This window comes from Lissotriton vulgaris, chromosome 10 (assembly GCF_964263255.1).
Source record: "Lissotriton vulgaris chromosome 10, aLisVul1.2, whole genome shotgun sequence".
NCBI classification, from domain to species: domain Eukaryota; kingdom Metazoa; phylum Chordata; class Amphibia; order Caudata; family Salamandridae; genus Lissotriton; species Lissotriton vulgaris.
Genome location: NC_141698.1, coordinates 902,902,833 through 902,925,706, shown reverse-complemented (window position 1 = coordinate 902,925,706; position 22,874 = coordinate 902,902,833). Strand labels below are relative to the sequence as shown.

The following is a 22,874-nucleotide window of genomic DNA, read 5'->3' as shown; positions in this document are numbered from 1 at the left end:
AGTAAGGGTTCTGGCGAAGATCCTTTTGTGTCCCATCTATTGACGTTACCTCCACCTTATGTGTTAGGTGCTAATGCACCTCCATTACGACCTGTTGCTAATCCAGCTGTTCTGGTTCCTGCACAATTGCCTCTTCCTGTGATTCCACCTCCGCCCCCTTTGCCACCAACTTCTGTACCCCAAACTCCTGTGCTTCAGTCTCCTTTGCCTTTACCTTCTTTTGCTACTGGTTCTTCTCCTGTTTTACAGAATACGTTGTCTCCTGTTCTTATATCAGATTCCCCTACAGCTCGACAACCTTCAGTTGAAACTGTTTCTGGTCTTCTGTCACCTTTTCTTGGACCTCTTTTCTCTTCTCATGCTTCATCTCGAAGACAATCTCGTAGTCAGATTCCAGATTAGGAAGAACGGACTAAGTTAGATTCTCTTGCTCGTAAATGGATCATGAGTAGTCTAGAGTATAGTGTGCGTGATATTTTAGACACCTTTCTGCAATGGAATGCGCCTACGCAGAGGTACGTCTTTAATACTATGTGGAACACTCTTATCAAAGGGGTGAAGATACGGATTTTGATTCACCTCAGGATTTATTCGAAGTACGGCATCAATTTGATAAGGGACTTATATGTGGGTCCTGATGTAGAGTCTGCTGTTCAGAAGCTTGTTACTTTCCGATCTTCCTTCTTCTCTCAAAATTCTCCTGAGCCTGATCCTGAGGTTCGTCGTAAAATGGCACAATATCCTATGCGAGAAGTTCCTCCGATATGGAGGGATGCGGTTCCACAGGCAGGTAATGTTCCAGGTGTCCCCGCTCATTTTCAGCGCAAATGGGTACATGATCCTTGGAAAAGATCAAAAGTGTTGGCACTTAAGCAGTCCTTACCGGACCCTCGTAAGAATCCCGCTGGGTATTATAAAGAATTATCTCAGACTATTAATGCATGTATTATGAATTTGGCAGATATTGAGTCACTTATGGGAAATCTAGTCCCACAAGCTTTATGGGTCAAAATTCGTAGACAAGACCATGATCAAGCTTTAGGTGGTACTTGGGCTGCTATTACAGCCGCAGATGCAGGACAAATAGGTGGTGCCAAACCTGATGATCTGATTACGGAATTGTCCAGTAGAATAATAGATCTTATGAAAACAAAGATGCCTGCTGTACGCGTTAACTGGGATAAGTTAGCAGCGTGCAAACAAAAGATTGATGAAAGCGTCTCCGATTTCTTCACTCGTTTCGAAGAGACTTTCATCGACCATAGTGGTCAAGATATGAGTACTGAAGGTGGACAGCGATTATTTGTAGATAAATTTGTTTTTAATTTACTTCCCGAATTATCGCATAAATTGAAACAATCTGAGAGTTCATGGGCTGTTTCTTCAACTGCCCAGATATTGGCTACTGCTCAATATTATGAGAATAGGGATAAGGAAGATAAGGAAAAAGTGGAGAAGAAGACTAAAGAATTAAAAACGAAGGTTCTTCTGCAACAGGATTATCCTCCTCGTTCTACTCAGCCCCAATTTCAACAGCCTCCGCAGTTTGAGAAGCTGTTGCAAAAACCTGTATTTCCAGTTCCGCGATTTCCGTTGGGTCCTTATCAATGCACCTATTGTAAAGAGGAAGGTCATTTTAAGAATAGTTGTCCGGTTTTGTTGCAGCGTTATGGCGGATCATTAGCGCCACGGGGTCGTGGAGATTCTCGGTCAGTGTCCAGAGGTGAGGGCGTGGTGTGTCATCTCAGGAACGACGTCCCTCTCCCCCTCAGGACTCTACAAATTACTTTGATCAGCGGAATTCTCAGTCTGCACAATATTACAATGACGATTATTGCACAGATAGTGAGAATGCTGATTTGCTCACTTGCTAGGACAGCCATAGACAGAGTAAGGGAGTCGTATCAGTTCCAGTGGATCAGGATGGACCTTATGTTAATGTTGTAGCATTGGGTGTTACAGAACCATTTCTTTTGGATACTGGTGCAATGAGAAGTTCTATTATGCATTCCAAACTCCCTGGGGCACCTTTGTCTGGCTTAACAAATGTTTCTGTAGGATTCTCTGGCACTCCAGTTAGCAACCCTATTTCTTGTCCTTTGCCTATTTCTATTGGTCCGTACGATTTAGAAGCTCCACTTCTTTTGACGACGGGTTGCGGAGAGAATTTATTGGGTTTGGACTTATTGAAACGTTTGCATGCCACATTGTATTGCTCACCCTCTGGTGTACATCTTACTTTAGGTGATAAGTTGACTTCTTCGATGTACGTATCTAAAGACCAACTGCCACTCGAACTGCGTTTGCTTCCTGCTACGCTTTGGGCTACAGGTCCGAATGATGTTGGTTTGCTTCAAATTCCATCTTATGTGATTACTGTGAAGCCTGATGTTAAGTTACCACGTATTACACCATACAAAATCTCTAACGATGGTGAGAGGGCTTTGTTGGCTATTGTTCATGACTTGGTTCAGAAGGGTGTGGTCAAGGAGACCAGAGGAAATGTTTGTAATAGTCCTGTTCTGCGTGTTCTTAAGCGTACTGATCCTTCTCAGCCACCTGTGTATCGTTTTGTGATAGATCTCCGAGAGGTCAACAAAATTGTTGTCCCTCAGTTTCCCATTGTTCCAGATATTACTGCTTTGCTTACTATGATTCCTGCTTCGGCAGCTTGGTTTTCGGTTATTGATCTCAAAAATGCTTTCTTTAGCATTCCCATTTCTGAGGAAAGTAGGGATCTCTTTGGTTTCTCTTTCGGAGGCCGAAGTTTCCAATTTAAACGTGCACCTCAAGGCTATTGTGAGAGTCCCCATATTTATAGTCAAGCTTTAAAATCTCAGCTTGACATCTTTTCTTTGCCATCAGGTGCTATTCTTATCCAGTATGCGGATGATTTGTTAGTGGCTGCCGATTCAGAAGATGTCTGTAAGAATGCGACTGTGTCACTTTTGCGACATTTGTCTGATCTACACCACAAAGTGTCACTTTCTAAGTTGCAATATTGTCGCCAAGAGGTTACCTATTTAGGTCATCTCTTGTCGAAGGAGGGAAGGCGATTGACCCCAGAACGTATCCATGCAATTGCGCAAATGTCAGTACCATCCACACAAAGAGAGGTGCGTGCTTTCTTAGGCATTACCTCTTATTGTAGACAGTGGATTCCGAACTTTTCCTTACTAGCTAAACCCTTGTTGGCACTCACTCTGAAAGATACGCCCCAACCTCTTCCTTGGACTGATGAATGTCAAAAGAGTTTTTTTGACTTACGTACTGCTTTGTGTTCGGCTTCTGTGTTGGGTACTCCAGATTACAGTAAACCTTTTACACTCTATGTTCATAAAAGAGAAGGTTGTGCATTATCAGTCTTGACACAACAATTTGGAGATAAACAAAGGCCATGTGCCTATTTTTCGGCTACATTAGATCCAGTCGCTAAGGCATTACCCAGTTGTCTTAGAGCAACAGCGGCAGCAGCGATTTCCATTTGTCAATTTGCTGGATTGGTGTTGGATCATACTCTTAATGTTATGGTGCCACACGCAGTAGATACTCTTTTGAACAGGACAAAAACCCAGCACTTAACGAGTGCCCGTTTGTCTGGATATGAGTTGACGCTTTTGGCTAGTAACATACATATCAGGAGATGTAATGTTCTGAATCCAGCAACATTGTTGCCTGTTTTGGATGAGAAAAATGTACGAGATCAGCATGATTGTTTTCTTCGTACGGAAGAAGAAACTAAAGGTCGAATTGATTTGAAAGATACACCACTTACGGATCCAGATGGGATCCTGTGGGTAGAAGGGTCTTGTTTCAAGCTTCCTAATGGCGAGACGACAGCACTTATGCTGTTACAACTCTACATACAATAGTAGAAACTGCACGCATTTTATAGAATTCAGCGCAAGCTGCAGAGTTGATTGCGTTGACGAGAGCATGTGTGTTGGCGAAAGAAAAGAGAGTGACTGTTTATACAGATAGTCAATACGCTTTTGGCATTGCCCATAGCTTCGGCCGTTTGTGGAGAGAAAGAGGATTCTTTACCTCCCACAGCACTAAAATACAGCATGGCCAGTTGGTGACTGACCTTCTTGAATCATTTGCTTTGCCTACTCAAATAGCGATTGTGAAGTGTAGTGCGCATAAAAAGATTATTGAAGACGTGGGTCGAGGAAATGCATTTGCGGATGAAATAGTGAGGGAAACGGCACAAAATGTTGAAAGTCGAAGTTATTTTGCAGGACCGGGAAGATGGGTCGTAGATGCTGGTATGTGTGAAGACACAGTAGAGAGTGTGAAAATGATTCAGAAGGAGGCAACCAAGAAAGAATTGAGTAAGTGGAGAGAGAGTACGGGAATGTTGGATACGATGGGATGTTGGACGGAATTCTCAGAGCATCAGCGATGGTTGTTACCAGATGCGTATGTATTACCTGTAGTTACTATGGCTCATGGACCAGCCCTTATTAATGCAAGGGGTATATGTAAACTCCTAGCTACAGTATGGCAGAATGAAAGTATTCCTAAATGTGCAGAAAATGTAGTGAAGCATTGTATCGTTTGCTTGATGCATAATCCAGGAAAGGGAACTCTAACTCCAGCAGGTCACTATGCTCCCCCTACGTATCCTTTTGAGGTACTGCAAATAGATTACATCCATATGGAACGTTTCAACAATCTTAAGTATGTCCTGGTGGTGGTTTGTGCCTTTTCCAGATGGATAGAGGCATACCCCCTAAAGGACAATACTGCTTTGTCTACTGCCAAAGTCCTTCTGAAGGAATTCTTCCCGAGGTTTGGTTTGGTCTGGAGTGACAATGGGAGTGAATTTGTAGGTCAAATTATGCAGAAGGTGTGTGTGGGTCTTGGTATTAGACAGAAATTTCATGCGGCAAACCACCCTCAGTCAGCGGGTTTGGTAGAGTGTTACAATGGCACTCTCAAACTTAAGTTAGCAAAGATTCAGACCAGCGCAGGCCTTTCCTGGCCTGATGCCTTGCCTTTGGCACTTCTCTCAACAAGAACGACTGTCCACTCTTGTTTGGGGCTTAGCCCATATGAAATTGTTTTTGGACGCCCAGCCAATGTCTGGGGAGTCCCTCGACCCAAGAAATATTCAGACATTCCGTATCCATTGTTGGTTGATTATTTGCATGACCTCACCACTAAATTGCGTGTTATTCGTCAACAGGTCCAAAACGCTTTGCCGGAGGCCTCCTCAGATCCAGGACACTCTATCCAACCTGGGGACTGGGTTTGTCTGAAGAATTTCCACAGGAAAAATAATCTGGAACCTCGTTGGGGGCCGCCGAGACAAGTTCTACTAACCACCCGTACAGCAGTGAAGGTTGTCGGAAAGAAAAACTGGATCCACGGCGTGCACTCCAAAAGGGTACCATTACCTTTACCTTATGACCAGTGGGTCCGAGAAGGTGTTGGTGATAGTGACTGTGAGAAAGTACCCAGATTTGTACTATACAGCAGTGCACGTCTGGATAGGACTAGTTCTGAGAAAGAGGACGACAACGTTTTGCAGGAAGCTGTACCTTCACACCTACGACTAAACACATCGGATCCAGAGACTTTGTTTAAGGACCAAACGATACGTGGCAAGACACGGTACAAACTAAGAAAAAGGTTGCCTAAAGACAATTAAATTCTGTGTTTTATAATTTTGCCTTTATTAAAAAGAAAAACATTCCTTTTCCATTATCCATCAAGTTGCAGGGTCATGGTAGGAGTCTTAGGCTGTGACCTGAATAGTGACTAGGTTAACAGAACTTTCAGTGTCATAGGGTGGCTAACAATCACAGCCAAGTGATTAAGGAAGATTATCGTGAGCAACGCCTTTAGAGTAATGGATGGCGCAGGAAAAGAGAATGATATTAAGATAATGAAAAGAAATCATTATGAGAAATTATTATTCAGTCGTTATGGCGTAGCATTATGTATTTCAGTATGTTTATGTAGTTTATTAGCATGTGTAGGATGGATCATGCACAGTATACAGCTGACACCTGTTCCTACTTCTACTTCTTTGATTTCCTCTACTACTATTTCTCCGCACAAATTTTACTCACTCCCAGACCATGAGCAGATGAGAAGAATGGAATATCTCAACAATTCATTTATCCAATTGTTACATCAGCATCAACTGGTAGTAAATACTACTGATTGTTGGGTGTGTGGGCTCTTACCACATAATACAGAGAGAGGGATGCCGTATTTAATCCTTCCATTTTCGTATGAAGGTTCTGCTTGGGCTTATCTGGCTATGTTGTCTAATACATACCAGAACCAACTCCGATATCCTCCTGGTGGGTCCTATAATGGTGGAGTGGATTTCAGTCACAGTCCTTCGATAAAGGGAATAGTGACCATGGCAAAAATAGCTGATATTGGTAAAATTTCCAAGGATGAGAAGAGAGCATATGATGGATGGAACGTGACTCGTTATATCACTAGTCTTACTGACAAGGTTAAACAGAAGAGATTTGCACCAATTTGGGTTTTACCCCAAAGAGGTAATTTTTGTTTACAAATAAATGGCCAGAATACCAAAATTAAGCAAGAAAAGAGTAATTGTTCCCACAGATACGTTTATACACCCTTGATTTCTTCACCGTTAGTGCCATCTCAAGGTACATACTTTATCTGCCACGACAGAGCTTATACATGGCTTCCCACATATTTCTCGGGAACATGTTATATAGCCTTTCTTCTTCCTCCGACATATACTGCTCCTGCAGATCACCATAGAAAAAGATTTGGTAGAGGGGTTATTGATGCGGAAGACAAGAGGGAGGAGATTTTCTGAAAGGGTTTCTTCCTTTTTGGGGTCCAATGGTTAATATCAGAAACATCAGACGCCTAGTTTGTGTGGTCGATGCTACCGTAAACCTAACTTCTGGAGCATTGAGTAATTTGACAGCTGAACTTCAGGCGGATCGCCTTATGACTTTGCAGAACCGAATGGTTCTAGACATTGTCCTTGCAGATAGAGGAGGAGTCTGTAAATTGATTGGGTCTAGTTGCTGCATTTACGTTCCTGTTAATGCCCCTACAGTATACCAAGCCATTTCTAAGCTACATGTCATCTCCAAGTCCAATCATCAGGACACTGGAGATTGGTCTGTGATGGGATGGTTTTGGGGACTACTGTCCACATGGGGATGGAAAGTGTTAACTTTCCTTGGAGCGATTCTAGCAATCATCTTTTCTTGTTGTCTTTGTTTACAGGGTGGTCCAGCCATTTGCGGACTTTGTGCCACTGTGTGTGTTTCTAAGCCAGTAACACAGAAAACAGAGAATATTATAATGATGTTGCAGCAACAAGTCAATGACCTCATGACCATTGATATCGACTCAGACTAACATGAGTCTTTTTGTACTTTGCCTGAGTGTGGCAAAAGGAGGGTCTGAGGTTATTTGGTTTTCGGCTTTGCTTCGTATCTAGCCGCCATTTTGTGTTTAACCACCATTTTGTGTTGCCTCACTCAGGCAGCACGGCGGATGTGGTGAATGCAATGTTTTTGCCTTTTCAGCTGCTACGTGTCTCTCTCATTAAAGAGTAACTCTTGCACATGTTTACGAAAAACGATGTCAGGGTTTGCTGAGTCTGTAAATCCAATTCTAGACTGATTAATCCATGTCTTACTCCACTGTTTGGGTCCCACCATTCTTCTTGACTTTATCTTGTTTAACTGACCTTAGCTATTCTCTTCGTGTGTTCTCTTGTTATATAAATTATCTTTTGAAGCATTCAAACATGTTCTACCACATGCAAATTGAATTACGGGCACTAGTGTTGATTAACCCCTTCGACGCTGATGACGAGCTGGGCTCGTCATGGCGTAGCCTCCTCGCACGCTGATGACGAGCCCAGCTCGTCATGTAAAGTGCATTTTTTTAAAAACCAGCGTGCGAGCGGAATTCAGCTAGCGCGCATGCGGTTAACTTGAGGGGAGGAGAGCACACAGGGTCTGAAAGAAGGGTGTGTTTTAGACATTCAATAGCTTGTTTTCAAATTATTCCTATTTGTCAGTTTTGTATGTTTTGGGAGTTGGCATTGTAAACTTGTGTACTATAATAGTTTGTGCACCACGGAATGAAGTGGCCGTCTCCTGAGAACCTACCATTGGTGTACTTACAGGACAACTGTGCTTAGCTGCAGCTAATAAATCTGCTTTTCTACGCCTAACAGAGTGTCTCGTGTCTCTGTCTGCCAAGCTAGGTGAACCCTGAGATTTTAGGCGTGCTCTGCCCTGCCTGGCCCATAAGATCAGGTTCTCCAGTCCTAAGCAAGGTAAATTTAAAAAACAACACAATTTTTAAAAGTGACACAAGGTTAAAACACAACAAGTCTCCCAGCTGTGCTTTAGGAGGTTTTTCGCGCAGCAATTAGTCTGTGCGCGAGGCTAAGGACGGGCTTTAAATACCTAGCTGAAGTGGGAGCGGCCGAACCACTGGAGCGGTGATCCCGGGCTACCCCCAATATGGCGGCCAAAACTAACTCCACCGCCACAGCACCTACTCGGCTGCACAGGATAGCGGCGGAAAATGTGAGGGCAGCGCAGTCTAATGTGCGTCCTAAGCAAGGTAAATTTAAAAAACAACACAATTTTTAAAAGTGACACAAGGTTAAAACACAACAAGTCTCCCGGCTGTGCCTCAGGAGGTTTTTCGCGCAGCATGGACTTCAAAATGGAAAGGTCAAGACTGGCACATATAGACCAGGGTACCAGTGGCCTTTCCAGTCAGAAATCATTGATTAGCCCTGGATAGAGCAGTAACAATCAAACCAAGTAGAAGGGGCCTGTAGAAGAATGACTCATAATTGAACTGTCAGGTTGTCACCATTTTGGTGAGAGGCGAAAACAACAAATCCTTTGAGTGTTTGTCCCTCTTTGATCTCATGGTTGTGCCATTTTTAAATCTTGCCCAAAACATTGCAGCTTTGTACTTCTATAATGAGCCATATTACTGGTGTTTACTAATTACTGTACGTAAGTTATTATGTTCCAGCATTCCAGTGGGTGCTATGTGAATGAATGAATAATTTGATTTATATAGTGCACAGCTTCTCAAAGAGTGTCCAGTGCTGCCACAGAAACCAGACTGTGAGCAGACCTATTGCCTGAACAGGTGGGTCTTCAGGGCTTTTCGAAATGTTGCTTTATCTGTAAGGGTTCTTGTCTGCAGTGTAAGTTAGATCCACAGATTGGCAACCAGTAACGCAAAGGAGCCACCTCCGCTGCTTCCTTCTAAAATGAGGAACAGAAGTCAGCTGTGCATTCCTGGAGCGCAGGGTCCTATCTGAGCAATATTCAGTGATCCTCTCATTCATATATCTGGGTCCAGTATTGTAAATGGTGTGATACGCCATTGGTAAGGCTTTAAACGTCACTCTCTTTTGGACCAGCAGCCAGTGCCGTTGTTCTCTAAATTGGAAAACAGACGACCTTTTAGGCAATTTGAAGAGCAGCCAGATTGAAGTATTCTGCACCATCTGCAAGCGATCCAAAAGATATTCAAGAGTACCCAAGTAAAGCACATTAGCGTAATCCAAACTGGGCAAAATCAGTGCTCTAACCACTGCTTTCCATGCCTCCCATAACAGGAGGTCCAGGAATGCCTTCAGCATTTGAAGGATCCGGAGACACGGTATCAACACAAGCTATCTGGGCTTTAAAAGGGAGCTGATTATCAAACATAACCCCCAGGTTCCTAGAAACCTCTTTGTGGGGAGGGGGTTGGGGGAGGGAACTCCAGTGCTAGGCCAGGCACCTGTCCATCCTGAATAGTACCAGGGCTAAACAGCAGTATTTCTGTTTTGTCTGATTTGTCCATCACTGCTACCAGATACAATGCAAATGTTTGTTTAGCAGAGGACAAGTCACCCTCATTGGTCAACAATAGTTGTGTATCATCCACATACGAGACGATTGTGATGTCGAGCGACTCTACTAGAAATGCAAGTGGTGCCATATAGATATTAAAAAGGGTAGGGCTCAATGGAGAGCCCTGTGGTACTGCACATTTCAATGCTTTCTCCTCTGAGTGGACGGGCTCAGCCACATTGCCTGTCCTTTCTGCTCTCAATAGGAGGATATCACTGGTGAATTGGAATATTTAATGACGCTTAGGTGCAACGCCAGCCCATGCAGGTGAGAGTGGTGGGCGGTGTGGCCCAGTGAGGGGGGGGGGGGGGGGGGGGGTTCCGACGGACGATAATGAGAGAAAATTAAATAATTAATTTTCCCGTGTCATCGTCCATCGACAATCCCGCCCACAACCGGGCCCCACCGCCTTACCTGCACGGGACGCAGCCGCTTAGGTGGCGGCTAGCCAAGTCCTTCTAGCACCTTCTAGGAATATCATAAACTACAACCAGTCAGAAATCGAAGAGTCCCGCGAGCGTGCGCTTAATAACATAACCTGCACCTGTGTTGCCCACTGTTGTTTGTTTACTACTCTTAGATGGAACGTCCTGCCGTGGCCTAAGAAAAATTGTTGGAAAAAAATAGTTGCGTTACAAAACGGATAGTCGGTGAAGCACTTTGTTGACCCCAGTGTTTGCAAATGGCGCAGCAAGTTACAGAAAGTTAATAGATTTCCTTTTAAATTAAATTAGTTCGTTTAATGGTTAACCGCCGTTGGAGTCTGCTCCTAGGAAGCATGAACTGGCCATTTCTCAATTACTGTATGGCCCATGTATTCCGCGGACGTGCTCAGCCGGGTGTTGCCGCCTTCTGGCTCTCACAATGGGCTCCATAACGCGGAATAAACGAGATGCTGCGCGCAGGTGTGCGCTTGAGGTCTCGGCTGGGAGCACAGTCAGTGAGTGAGAGAGTGGCCCGGCACGGTGTCTGCTGTTTTAAATGATGGCAAGCAGTGCAGTGTTTTACATACATGCCACTTATGTAGCAACATCCTGCCTCCCCTCTCTGATATTTAAAACCACCACAAACAGCTTTGGTTAATAAAAACAGATAGAGATCTGCAATTTCGCTGTTCCATTTTTGCGTCTGGTGACTGTTGAAAGTGTGTCCCTCGGGATGTTGTCTATTTCGTTTTTATTGTTTTACTCAAAACACGCACCATGGTCTGGATTCCAGAAAGTAGATTTCCTCCTCTTCGCATAAATCAGGAAAGCATATGTCTCGGTGAGCCCCCGCTGCAGCCGGTCCAATGGCAGCCGCCCCTCCTCGCCTGCCTCCCTCTTACGCACACCCACGCTGCAATCCCTGTGAGCGCCGGATGCATGAATGAACCCTTCAACGGGCACACGTGTGCTGTTCGCTATATATGCGCGCTGGAGGGTGGTGAGTGGAGGCAGAGCAGGAGAAGAGGAGAGGGAGGAGGCGGCTCACATCGGAGGGGAGAATGTCCCGTCCTGTTCAGTGAGGTGTCCACAGCCCCGCGAGGAGTGCCTAGGTGAATGCTGCTTCAACCGGCTGGCTCTGCCTCCTCGTCGCCCTCTCAGAAGCTGTTTTCCTGTACTACGGCACAGTGAGGCTGTCCCTCTCACAGCCACCTGCCTCCTCGCCCCGCCATCCCATGCGCTGGGCACCATGGAACATCCATAGGACATAAGGATTGGACGAAACTCTGCTCTCTGGCAAGCGGGCTGGTCCATGCCAAGCTGCGCATTTGGGGGGTCACCTGTCCTCGGGCTCTGATAGGTGTGCCAGCTGCGGGGCTTATTGGGGCCCTTGGTACTGCGTGGGCCAGGGGCGCCCGCTGTCATTCAGACAGCAAAGGGCCCGAAGAGCAGAGGGAGAGTCGGGCACTGAAGACTGGCAAGCCACCCATCACTGGAGGAGTCCTGCTGCATCACGCCCCAGGCTCAGAGCGGAGAGATGGTAAGCTGTCAAACGTATACATAGGTATGGGTCACTCTGATGGTGCCCAGTCGAGTGTGTGTGTTTTAACTCAGAATGTGGGAGAATGTGGCGTTACATGTGAACTATCTAAAAGAGGCATGGATGGAAAGGAACTCCCGCTGTCCCTCCCCACCCATCTGCCGTTGGCGGGGCAGCCTCACTTTGCTCCACATCCATTTAAACAAGGGGCCACTCCTGCCTTCTTTTCCAAAGGGACCACTTCCAATCCAGGAAGTTCATTGCTGTGTTTTATAGCGCGTGCAGGTCTTAGGCCCCGTAGTGCTGGGCAAACGAAATAAAAATAGAACTTGCCGCGTTTATCTGCTGCCACAGCAGGGCGAGATATCGGCGGACGCGGAGACCGCGGAATGAGTTGTACGGGTCGCATTAGCAACATAATCTAGAGCGTGTTTTTAGCGAGTCTCTGAAATCTGCCTATTTTGGACTGAAGATATACACTGAAAGCAGTTCATTGGTTAACTGGACTCCAACATTTAGATGTAGGGGAAATACGGCCAGAAAAGCGTCTTATAAATTCCGAGGGCAAAGAGCGCATGCTGAATGTATTCTAGCACATTTAGTTCTACATTTACAGAAAGAACAGATGATGCCTGGGAGTCTTAAAGGTTAGAAGATGGGAATTCGGATAACACTCGAACACGAAGTAACGGGGGTGCTTTAATGTAGCGCTCTATGAAAGTGAATTGCCTGTAGGTGCTCTCAATCCTTGACAGATTCAAGGTAGGTGGAGATATTGTTTTTGTCCACATTGCACAGTTTGGTGGAACGAGCCAGCTGAACTTTGAACCGAGTCCCCCGGTGACAGAATATGTTACGTCACCACCAGAGCGTAAACAGAGCGAGTGTCCCACGGTGCACCCTTTCTGTTTACATAATTGCATAAGTGTATAAGAAGGGTCCTGATATCAGATGAATTGATCACCCAGTAACAGCCCGCTCTTACCTACGTATTTAAACCTCTGCTCTCCGGATTACGATTCAGTCATTACGTTTTCCTAAAACGCCACCAATCGAACCGACGATATCTGCATGGTGAGTATAAAAGTATGCCGAGACATTTTAGTATGTGCAGGGTTTAGCTCTATTCGGCGTCACCCATTTCACAGGAGCACAGGTGCTGCGTGAATGCCAGCAGTTTCAGCTCCTCGTCTTCAGCCTAGCCCTTGCAAGGGTCCAGCCAGGACCCTTCCTGACTCTGGTTACCATTTTGCTAGACTTGCATTGGGGACACGAGGTTGCCACAATGCGCTGCAGTAAGACACAGCTGACAATTTTCTTCTCAAAGAACAACATTATGAGCTTGCATCATTTCTTTGAAATAGTACCCTTTCTTAAATCAGACCACTGATTGATGTAAACACATATCTCCAATACAATGTAAACATAGAAATTAATATCATAGGCATTCACTCACATGGCACTGCAATCTCTTATCTTCCGTATTTGGCTGAATAGCCCGCTACCGACTGGATTCACTTTTATCTACTCTTGGGGCAATAAATTACAACACAGACCGATGGGGGTAAAAAGTCCCTTTTATTTCAGCAACAAACAATACAATTACAATAGTGCCATCAAGGTTTACACAACTTGAATGTAACCCCCCCCCCGCCACCCCTACCCCATGAAATATCCCCCTATTGATCCCCATGAGCTTTCTCCATATTGGAACCTCGTCCCCAACCCTTCAGTTTGTCCCCCTTCCTATCTCCTGCCTCATTCCTCTTGTTTTCCCTCTGTCCTAAGCTATTCTGCATGCCCCAACCTTTCCTGCCTTCCTCAATCCCGTCCAAATCTGCCTGCCAGAAAAAATAATAAGACTCATTGAAAAACCCTGTAACCCAATCCAAAACATAGGGAACCCAAAACCTAAACTAAAGGGAGGGTGGGAGGGGCACCAAAACTACAGAGCTGCCACCTACCTCACACAGGGACCCCCAACTGGCAAGCAATTAGAATGCAGAGGTTGAAACCTCTGGATTCTAAGACAGGCACCTCGCCTGCACGCACTCGGTCTGGGCAATCACATGCCCGAAGCTGCCAGAGGGTGGACATTCTTCAAATGCTACGCCCAAGCCCCCCATTTCAAATTCTGCCACATTTTATTTAACCGCTTATTGGTGCCTGCTCTCTTTCCATACAGGTTCTCAAGATTTTTAACCTTACACATTTTATTGCACAACTGATCAACAGTGTTTTTTTTTGTTGACTTCCAATTTGCTAATATTACAGACTTTGCCTCTAGAGTATCTATGAACCGAAGCTGGTTTAGTTGGGGGTTATTCAAACAGGATTGAGTTCCAAAAAGGCTCCCAGCGGATCGGGAATGACTACCTGCCCCATCCGATTTCCCATTTCAATAAAGGTAGTAGACCAGAATACTCCCAGTCTGGGACAAGTGACTATCAAATGAAGCCAGTCTCCAGGTTCAAACCCCCATATGAAAAAATAAGGACTCCAACCTTTTCTGTACTGAGAGCTACTTATGTTCAATGAAACGCATTGAGAGCTACTAATATTATTAGTGTTGAATAATTTCAATTTTTTATAGGTATACTGATTCAACCAAACAAAAGCTTTCTAATTTCTTTTAACTTGGCTGCATACTGGTGAGCTACTCAGAGGTAGCTGGAGAGCTACAGTAGCTCACAAGCCACTGGTTGGAGACCCTGGGTTTCGTCAGCCCCTGTACATCTTCGCAGTTTTATCAGGAGTATTATGTCATCCACTTACAAAAAAGCCATGTACTTGAACTAGCAGCACAAATAGCTTTTCTGCTAAGCTGATTCTAATAATTTCCTTGTGCTAAAGTTATACTGCAGCCAGTGATAGTAGCTATTTTACTTATGTAGGCAGAAACTAAGTTCAGACCTAAATGTTGAAGTCAAACTTTACACCAGTTTCCAGCTGCTGATAGGCAGGGGATAAATGAGGTCAGACAGATTTTAACCGTTTTCTGTTTTCGTCTATTGGGTAGCCGAAACAAAAGTGCTGTATTTGAGTGAACCTAAAAAAAAGTGTCAGGATAATTGATGGATTCTCCTGACTTAATATCTACCAAGTAATTAATTTGTTATTGCAAACAAAATCCTTAAGGCTCCGAAAAAACAGAATCGCCAGTGACTGAGAGTAGATCAACCAAGGCTCAAGCCAAGTCCTGAACAAGAATCAAGTTTCATGCGTGGCTGGAAAAAAGGAAGTAAGATTTAAATGGTCCACCACGACCAGAGGGGTCTTTTAGCTTGTTCGCTTTGGTAATCTGGGAATCCGTAAAAAGAAGCCAGGATCATTTATGGATTCTTTTAGCATATCAAGCAAAAAAAAGTTGTCAGCAGAAGGTGCCTTTTTGGATGCTGTAGTTAGCCAGCTTAGAAGTCACTCGATAAAAGGTTTTAAAGCATGGAAGTGCCAAACCGGCTTTATCCTGAGATATTTGAAGAATTTATAGTTTGACCTACAGTCATTTCCTTTGTCAGACGAATGTACATATTTCTACATCAATAGCCTCAAGGAAGGATCTAGGAATTCTAATTAAGACATTAGAAAAAGCGTACAAGAATAGAGGCAACAGGTTCATTTTTATCAGCAAGATCCGGCCTCTGATCTTAAGAAGGAGTTTTCCTCATTTTTTAATTAGCGCACAAACCATAACAAGTAAGGAAGCATTGTTTAGAGCGAATAGATCATTAAAATTTGAAGTCACTTTAATACCCAAGCATCTAATAGGGTGCTCTGCCTGAAACACCATGTGCATTGTGGCTGGAAGAATCTCAGGAGAACAGTTAAACAATAAGTCTTATGATTTTTTTCTGGTTAATTTTATAGCCAATGATTGCTGTAAATTTGGTAATTTCTAACACACTCTGAATATTTGATCCATCAGTGACTAAATATACCACAATGTCATCCACATATAATTTGTTCTTCGGAGCTCCTGAAATAGGGGGAGTTATAGTTTGGTCTTGACGAATATGGCTAGCTACAGGCTCTATGAATAGAGGAAATAAAGTGGGAGACATTGGGCACCCTTGATGAGTACCTCGTCTGGCATCTATCTCCCTGGCTAAAGTATTATTAGGAATTATAGAAGCTTTGGTATCCGTATATAATGCTTTCAGCGTTTAATTAAAAAAAAAATAAGTGCCGGGGCCCTCTCCAATAGGCCACTGTAGGAATTTCTCTTGCCAGTGCTGCCCATGACAATAACCAAACAACTATTAACCATCACACTCCCTAAAGTGTGACTATTCAGATTATTCCAGGTCCTCAATGCTTAAGACTAGTTTGAGCGCGGGTCATGGTAATTTTTATTGTATCTTGAATTAATAAAAAGGTGTTGTTGTGCTCATCCATAAATTAGACAGTCAGTGCCACAATGTGGCAGACTGGGCCAAGCCCAACAGTTCACTCTAGATGACACCTTTGGCCTGCACTATTGCAAGCCAGCAGGCAGTTTTAGTTTTATCACTATTGTCCCCTCAAGCTGGCTAACAGGTCTGTGCAGGCGTGCAACGCCCATTGGGATCAAGGGGCTTCAGCCCCCCCATCGAGTGTGGCAGCCCGGACTGAGACAGCTTCCCGGGCACCCACATATCCGCACCCGAGTACAGCCGGGTCTGGTGGCTTAGTGGACTAATGCATCCACTGCAGGGGCCTGTTTTCGACCTCATGGTCACAGGTTCAAATCACAGTGGGTTCACTCAGCCCTTCATCCATCTGAGGTCGATAAAATGAGTACCATTGAGTTAGGTAACAATAACCATCCGTTATTTAGTGCCTTGAGACCCATGGGTGATAAGTGCACTTTACAAATACACATGTTTACTTCACAGGTCTTTAAAAGGCCGTTTGCTTGTTAATGAGGCTTTGTTTTTCAGTCCTTCTTAGAGCCCCTGCATCTCCACTCTGCCTATGACTGGAAGAATTAGCCCCCCCAAAAAAAATATTTTCTTAGCCCCCCCGCCCCCCCCCCTCCCCGAAATGTGGCTCAAGTTGCGCCTCTGGGTCTGTGAAACATAGTCTAATGAAAACAATGTCATTTCACACTTGGGAACACAAAGTCACATTGGGCTACTGAAAGGTCTTCACGTGAAGCCGTGGGATCCATTTTCAATAGGCTCACCACAGCACAGACCCTGACCTCCAGAGTTACCTTGGTATTGTTTACTGCAAGAAGTTATGCTGCATGGCAGCTTTGGGCAGTTTAAACCTGCTATTTGACTCCCCGAATCAGCCCGTGAAGAACACCATTCACTATAGGAAGATACGGATCTTACCGTCTGCGTTTCCTCGAGCGCCATGATTGGCTGAAGGCCAGGGTTCACAGAAAGACTGAACCGCTAATTTGTTGCTCACGGGTAGTTCACAAAAGGACATCACGTGTTTAGTACAGAGCACCCTGCATTCACATATGAAAGGGGCATGACTGGTATTCAGGGGGTAGGTACTCCACCAATGTTACCAGTTGGTTTTCGTGTATTGTAATACACAACTTGAGACAGATGTGTCGAATGCCAGGGGGTACAGGTATTCTGTGAGTAGGGCATGAGCAGGATGCGTTTATTAATCACGTGAACATCACACAGTCTACTGCATGTGCCTGGGGATGTCAGGTTCAGAAGGCATTGTGAATATTAAAGAATATGCTGAGAATTATGATTGCATATGTTTACAAGATGTTTTAAGCTTGGAGAACTCGGGAGGATACTGTGTTTGTTGAACATGTTAGTCTGCAAAGGTATGCTGTGCCTTGAGTTTTGAGCATGCCTATTTCTGAAGGCATATTTCATGTGTTGAGTGTAAAGCATGGCTGTTTTTGAAGGCACACTGCATATGTTCAATGCCATCTTACGGATTTCTTAGGCCCCGGCCAGGGCATTTTTTGGGGCCTGCTTTGCAACTACTATTTTTTTCTTACACATTTTCTGCTTATTCAAGCAAGCATGATGCCAAACAATATTGAAACATGCATACAGTTTTCAGAAAAGGAGTGACATAAAACATCCAAAATATATCTTGGCAGGGCCCCCCAAAATCTTTAAGATGACACTGGATAGAGCGAGAGGCAGAGTCTGAGGTAGAGGTAAGCAGAGAGAGAGAAAAGAGGTTGAGATGGAGAGACAAAAGGGATATCTAGAGAAAAACCCTTTCCAAGGGGGTCCCTTGGGAGATTGGTGCCCTGGGCAACTATCCACTTTGTCCGTGCCCTGAAGTGTATCCGTTTCGCGCATTCAAGTTTCCAAATGCCCCCCATATGTTGTGCATGTCAGAGTCTGAAGGCAGACTGCATCTGTTGAGGGTGCCAGATTCCAAAAGCAGAATGCATTTGTTGATAGTACCACATTCTGAAAATATACAATGTCATGATCTACAAACATGGAATATCATTTGATTATGACAAGATTACAAGCATACTGTATGTGTTCTCCTGGCCAGGATTTAAAAGCATGCTGTATGAATTTATCACACCGGGTTATACAGATGTACACGTATTTATTATCTGTTAACTACGTCAGGTTCTACAGACATGTATATGTTCATCATCACTGTTTGTTCAGACCAGTATTTGTCGTCCATGCCCGGTTCTATAGTTGCAATGTGATGTTCATGCCAGATTGTGCATATATTCACACATACATTATCTATTGAGCATGCCATGCTCTACAGACTGTATCTGTAGGTCATGTCCGGATCTGCTCATGCTCATCTTGTCAAGGTCTCAGACATACTGCACCTGTGGGCCATACCACGCTCTACAGAAGTACTTTATCTGTAGGTCATGTTTGGATCTGAAGGAACAGTGCACTTGCTGTCTATGCCGAGGTTTCAGATACACTGCATCTGTGGATCATGACACGTGCTACAGACATACTCTCTCTGCAGGTCATGTCTGGTTCCAAAGGTACACTGCATGTGCTCATCATGCTGAGGTCTCGGACACACTGCATATGTGGGTCATACCAAGTTCTACAGACATATTCTATGTGTAGGTAACTTCTAGGTCTGAAGGTACACTTCACGTGTTCATCATACCGATGTCTCAGACACACTGCATCTGTGGGTCATATCTCGTTCTGCAGACATACTCTCCCTGCAGGTCATGTCTGGTTCCAAAGGTTCACTGCATGTGCTCATCATACTGAGGTCTCAGACACACTGCATCTGTGGGTCATACCAAGTTCTACAGACATATTCTATGTGTAGGTAATTTCTAGGGCTGAAGGTACACTTCACGTGTTCATTATACCGAGGTCTCAGACACACTGCATCTGTGGGTCATATCACGTTCTACAGACATACTATCTCTGCGGGCCATGTCTGGTTCCAAAGGTAGACTGCATGTGCTCATCATGCTGAGGTCTCGGACACCCTGCATCTGTGGGTCATACCACGTTCTACAGGCATATTCTATGTGTAGGTAATTTCTAGGGCTGAAGGTACACTTCACGTGTTCATTATACCGAGGTCTCGGACACACTGCATCTGTGGGTCATATCACGTTCTGCAGACATACTCTCTCTGCAGGTCATGTCTGGTTCCAAAGGTACACTGCGTGTGCTCATCATACTGAGGTCTCGAACACACCCCATCTGTGGGTCATACCACAATCTACAGGCATATTCTATGTGTAGGTAATTTCTAGGGCTGAAGGTACACTTCACGTGTTCATTATACCGAGGTCTCTGACACACTGCATCTGTGGGTCATGACATGTGCTACAGACATACTCTCTCTGCAGGTCATGTCTGGTTCCAAAGGTACACTGCATGTGCTCATCATGCTGAGGTCTCAGACACACTGCATCAGTGGGTCATGACATGTGCTACAGACATACTCTCTCTGCAGGTCATGTCTGGTTCCAAAGGTATACTGCTCATGCTCATCATGCTGAGGTCTCAGACACACCGCATCTGTGGGTCAAACCACGTTCTACAGGCATATTCTATGTGTAGGTAATTTCTAGGGCTGAAGGTACACTTCACGTGTTCATTATACCGAGATCTCAGACACACTGCATCTGTGGGTCATACCACGTTCTACAGACATATTCTATGTGTAGGTAATTTCGAGGACTGTAGGTACACTTCACGTGTTTATTATACCGAGGTCTCGGACACACTGCATCTGTGGGTTGTGACATGTTCTACAGACATACTCTCTCTGCAGGTCATGTCTGGTTCCAAAGGTACACTGCATGTGCTCATCATACCGATGTCTCAGACACACTGCATCTGTGGGTCATATCTCGTTCTGCAGACATACTCTCCCTGCAGGTCATGTCTGGTTCCAAAGGTACACTGCATGTGCTCATCATACTGAGGTCTCAGACACACTGCATCTGTGGGTCATACCACATTCTACAGACATATTCTATGTGTAGGTAATTTCTAGGGCTGAAGGTACACTTCACGTGTTCATTATACCGAGGTCTCAGACACACTGCATCTGTGGGTCATATCACGTTCTACAGACATACTATCTCTGCAGGCCATGTCTGGTTCCAAAGGTAGACTGCATGTGCTCATCATGCTGAGGTCTCGGACACCCTGCATCTGTGGGTCATACCACGTTCTACAGGCATATTCTATGTGTAGGTAATTTCTAGGGCTGAAGGTACACTTCACGTGTTCATTATACCGAGGTCTCGGACACACTGCATCTGTGGGTCATATCACGTTCTGCAGACATACTCTCTCTGCAGGTCATGTCTGGTTCCAAAGGTACACTGCATGTGCTCATCGTACTGAGGTCTCGAACACACCCCATCTGTGGGTCATACCACGTTCTACAGGCATATTAAATGTGTAGGTAATTTCTAGGGCTGAAGGTACACTTCACGTGTTCATTATACCGAGGTCTCTGACACACTGCATCTGTGGGTCATGACATGTGCTACAGACATACTCTCTCTGCAGGTCATGTCTGGTTCCAAAGGTACACTGCATGTGCTCATCATGCTGAGGTCTCAGACACACTGCATCAGTGGGTCATGACATGTGCTTAAGACATACTCTCTCTGCAGGTCATGTCTGGTTCCAAAGGTATACTGCTCATGCTCATCATGCTGAGGTCTCAGACACACCGCATCTGTGGGTCAAACCACGTTCTACAGGCATATTCTATGTGTAGGTAATTTCTAGGGCTGAAGGTACACTTCACGTGTTCATTATACCGAGATCTCAGACACACTGCATCTGTGGGTCATACCACTTTCTACAGACATATTCTATGTGTAGGTAATTTCGAGGACTGTAGGTACACTTCACGTGTTTATTATACCGAGGTCTCGGACACACTGCATCTGTGGGTCGTGACATGTTCTACAGACATACTCTCTCTGCAGGTCATGTCTGGTTCCAAAGGTACACTGCATTTGCTCATCATACTGAGGTCTCAGACACACTGCATCAGTGGGTCATGACATGTGCTACAGACATACTCTCTCTGCAGGTCATGTCTGGTTCCAAATGTACACTGCATGTGCTCATCATGCTGAGGTCTCTGACACACTGCATCTGTAGATCATGACATGTGCTACATGTATATTCTATGTGTAGGTAATTTCTAGGGCTGAAGGTACACTTCACGTGTTCATCACACCGAGGTCTCAGACACACTGCATCTGTGGGTCATATCACGTTCTGCAGACATACTCTCCCTGCAGGTCATGTCTGGTTCAAAAGGTACACTGCTCATGCTCATCATGCTGAGGTCTCAGACACACCGCATCTGTGGGTCATACCACGTTCTACAGGCATACTCTATGTGTAGGTAATTTCTAGGGCTGAAGGTACACTTCACGTGTTCATTATACCGAGGTCTCGGACACACTGCATCTGTGGGTCATGACATGTTCTACAGACATACTCTCTCTGCAGGTCATGTCTGGTTCCAAAGGTACACTGCATGTGCTCATCATACTGAGGTCTCAGACACACTGCATCAGTGGGTCATGACATGTGCTACAGATATACTCTCTCTGCAGGTCATGTCTGGTTCCAAAGGTACACTGCTCATGCTCATCATGCTGAGGTCTCAGACACACCGCATCTGTGGGTCATACCACGTTCTACAGGTATATTCTATGTGTAGGTAATTTCTAGGGCTGGAGGTACACTTCAAGTGTTCATTATACTGAGGTCTCGGACACACTGCATCTGTGGGTCATACCACGTTCTACAGACATATTCTATGTGTAGGTAATTTCTAGGGCTGAAGGTACACTTCACGTGTTCATTATACCGAGGTCTCGGACACACTGCATCTGTGGGTCATGACATGTTCTACAGACATACTCTCTCTGCAGGTCTTGTCTGGTTCCAAAGTTACACTGCATGTGCTCATCATACTGAGGTCTCAGACACACTGCATCAGTGGTCATGACATGTGCTACAGACATCCTCTCTCTGCAGGTCATGTCTGGTTCCAAAGGTACACTGCATGTGCTCATCATACTGAGGTCTCAGACACACTGCATCAGTGGGTCATGACATGTGCTACAGACATACTCTCTCTGCAGGTCATGTCTGGTTCCAAAGGTACACTGCATGTGCTCATCATACTTAGGTCTCGTACACACTGCATCTGTGGGTCATGACATGTTCTACAGACATACTCTCTCTGCAGGTCATGTCTGGTTCCAAAGGTACACTGCATGTGCTCATCATACTAAGGTCTCAGGCACCCTGCATCAGTGGGTCATGACATGTGCTACAGACATACTCTCTCTGCAGGTCATGTCTGGTTCCAAAGGTACACTGCTCATGCTCATCATGCTGAGGTCTCAGACACACCTCATCTGTGGGTCATACCATGTTCTACAGGCATATTCTATGTGTAGGTAATTTCTAGGTCTGAAAGTACACTTCACGTGTTCATTATACCGAGGTCTCGGACACACTGCATCTGTGGGTCATGACATGTTCTACAGACATACTCTCTCTGCAGGTCATGTTTGGTTCCAAAGGT

General features: G+C 44.9%; 1 protein-coding gene across 1 annotated transcript in view; it reads left to right on the top strand.

Annotated features, from left to right (window-relative positions):
• Positions 1–11,285: 11,285 nt before the first annotated feature.
• LOC147688983 (calcitonin gene-related peptide type 1 receptor-like) overlaps positions 11,286–22,874 on the top strand; it is a 2,326,554-nt gene continuing 2,314,965 nt past the window's right edge. Inside the window, exon 1 of the mRNA XM_086941876.1 lies at positions 11,286–11,864. The gene's annotated coding sequence lies outside the window, so the exon portion shown is untranslated. The remainder of the gene's footprint in view (positions 11,865–22,874) is intronic.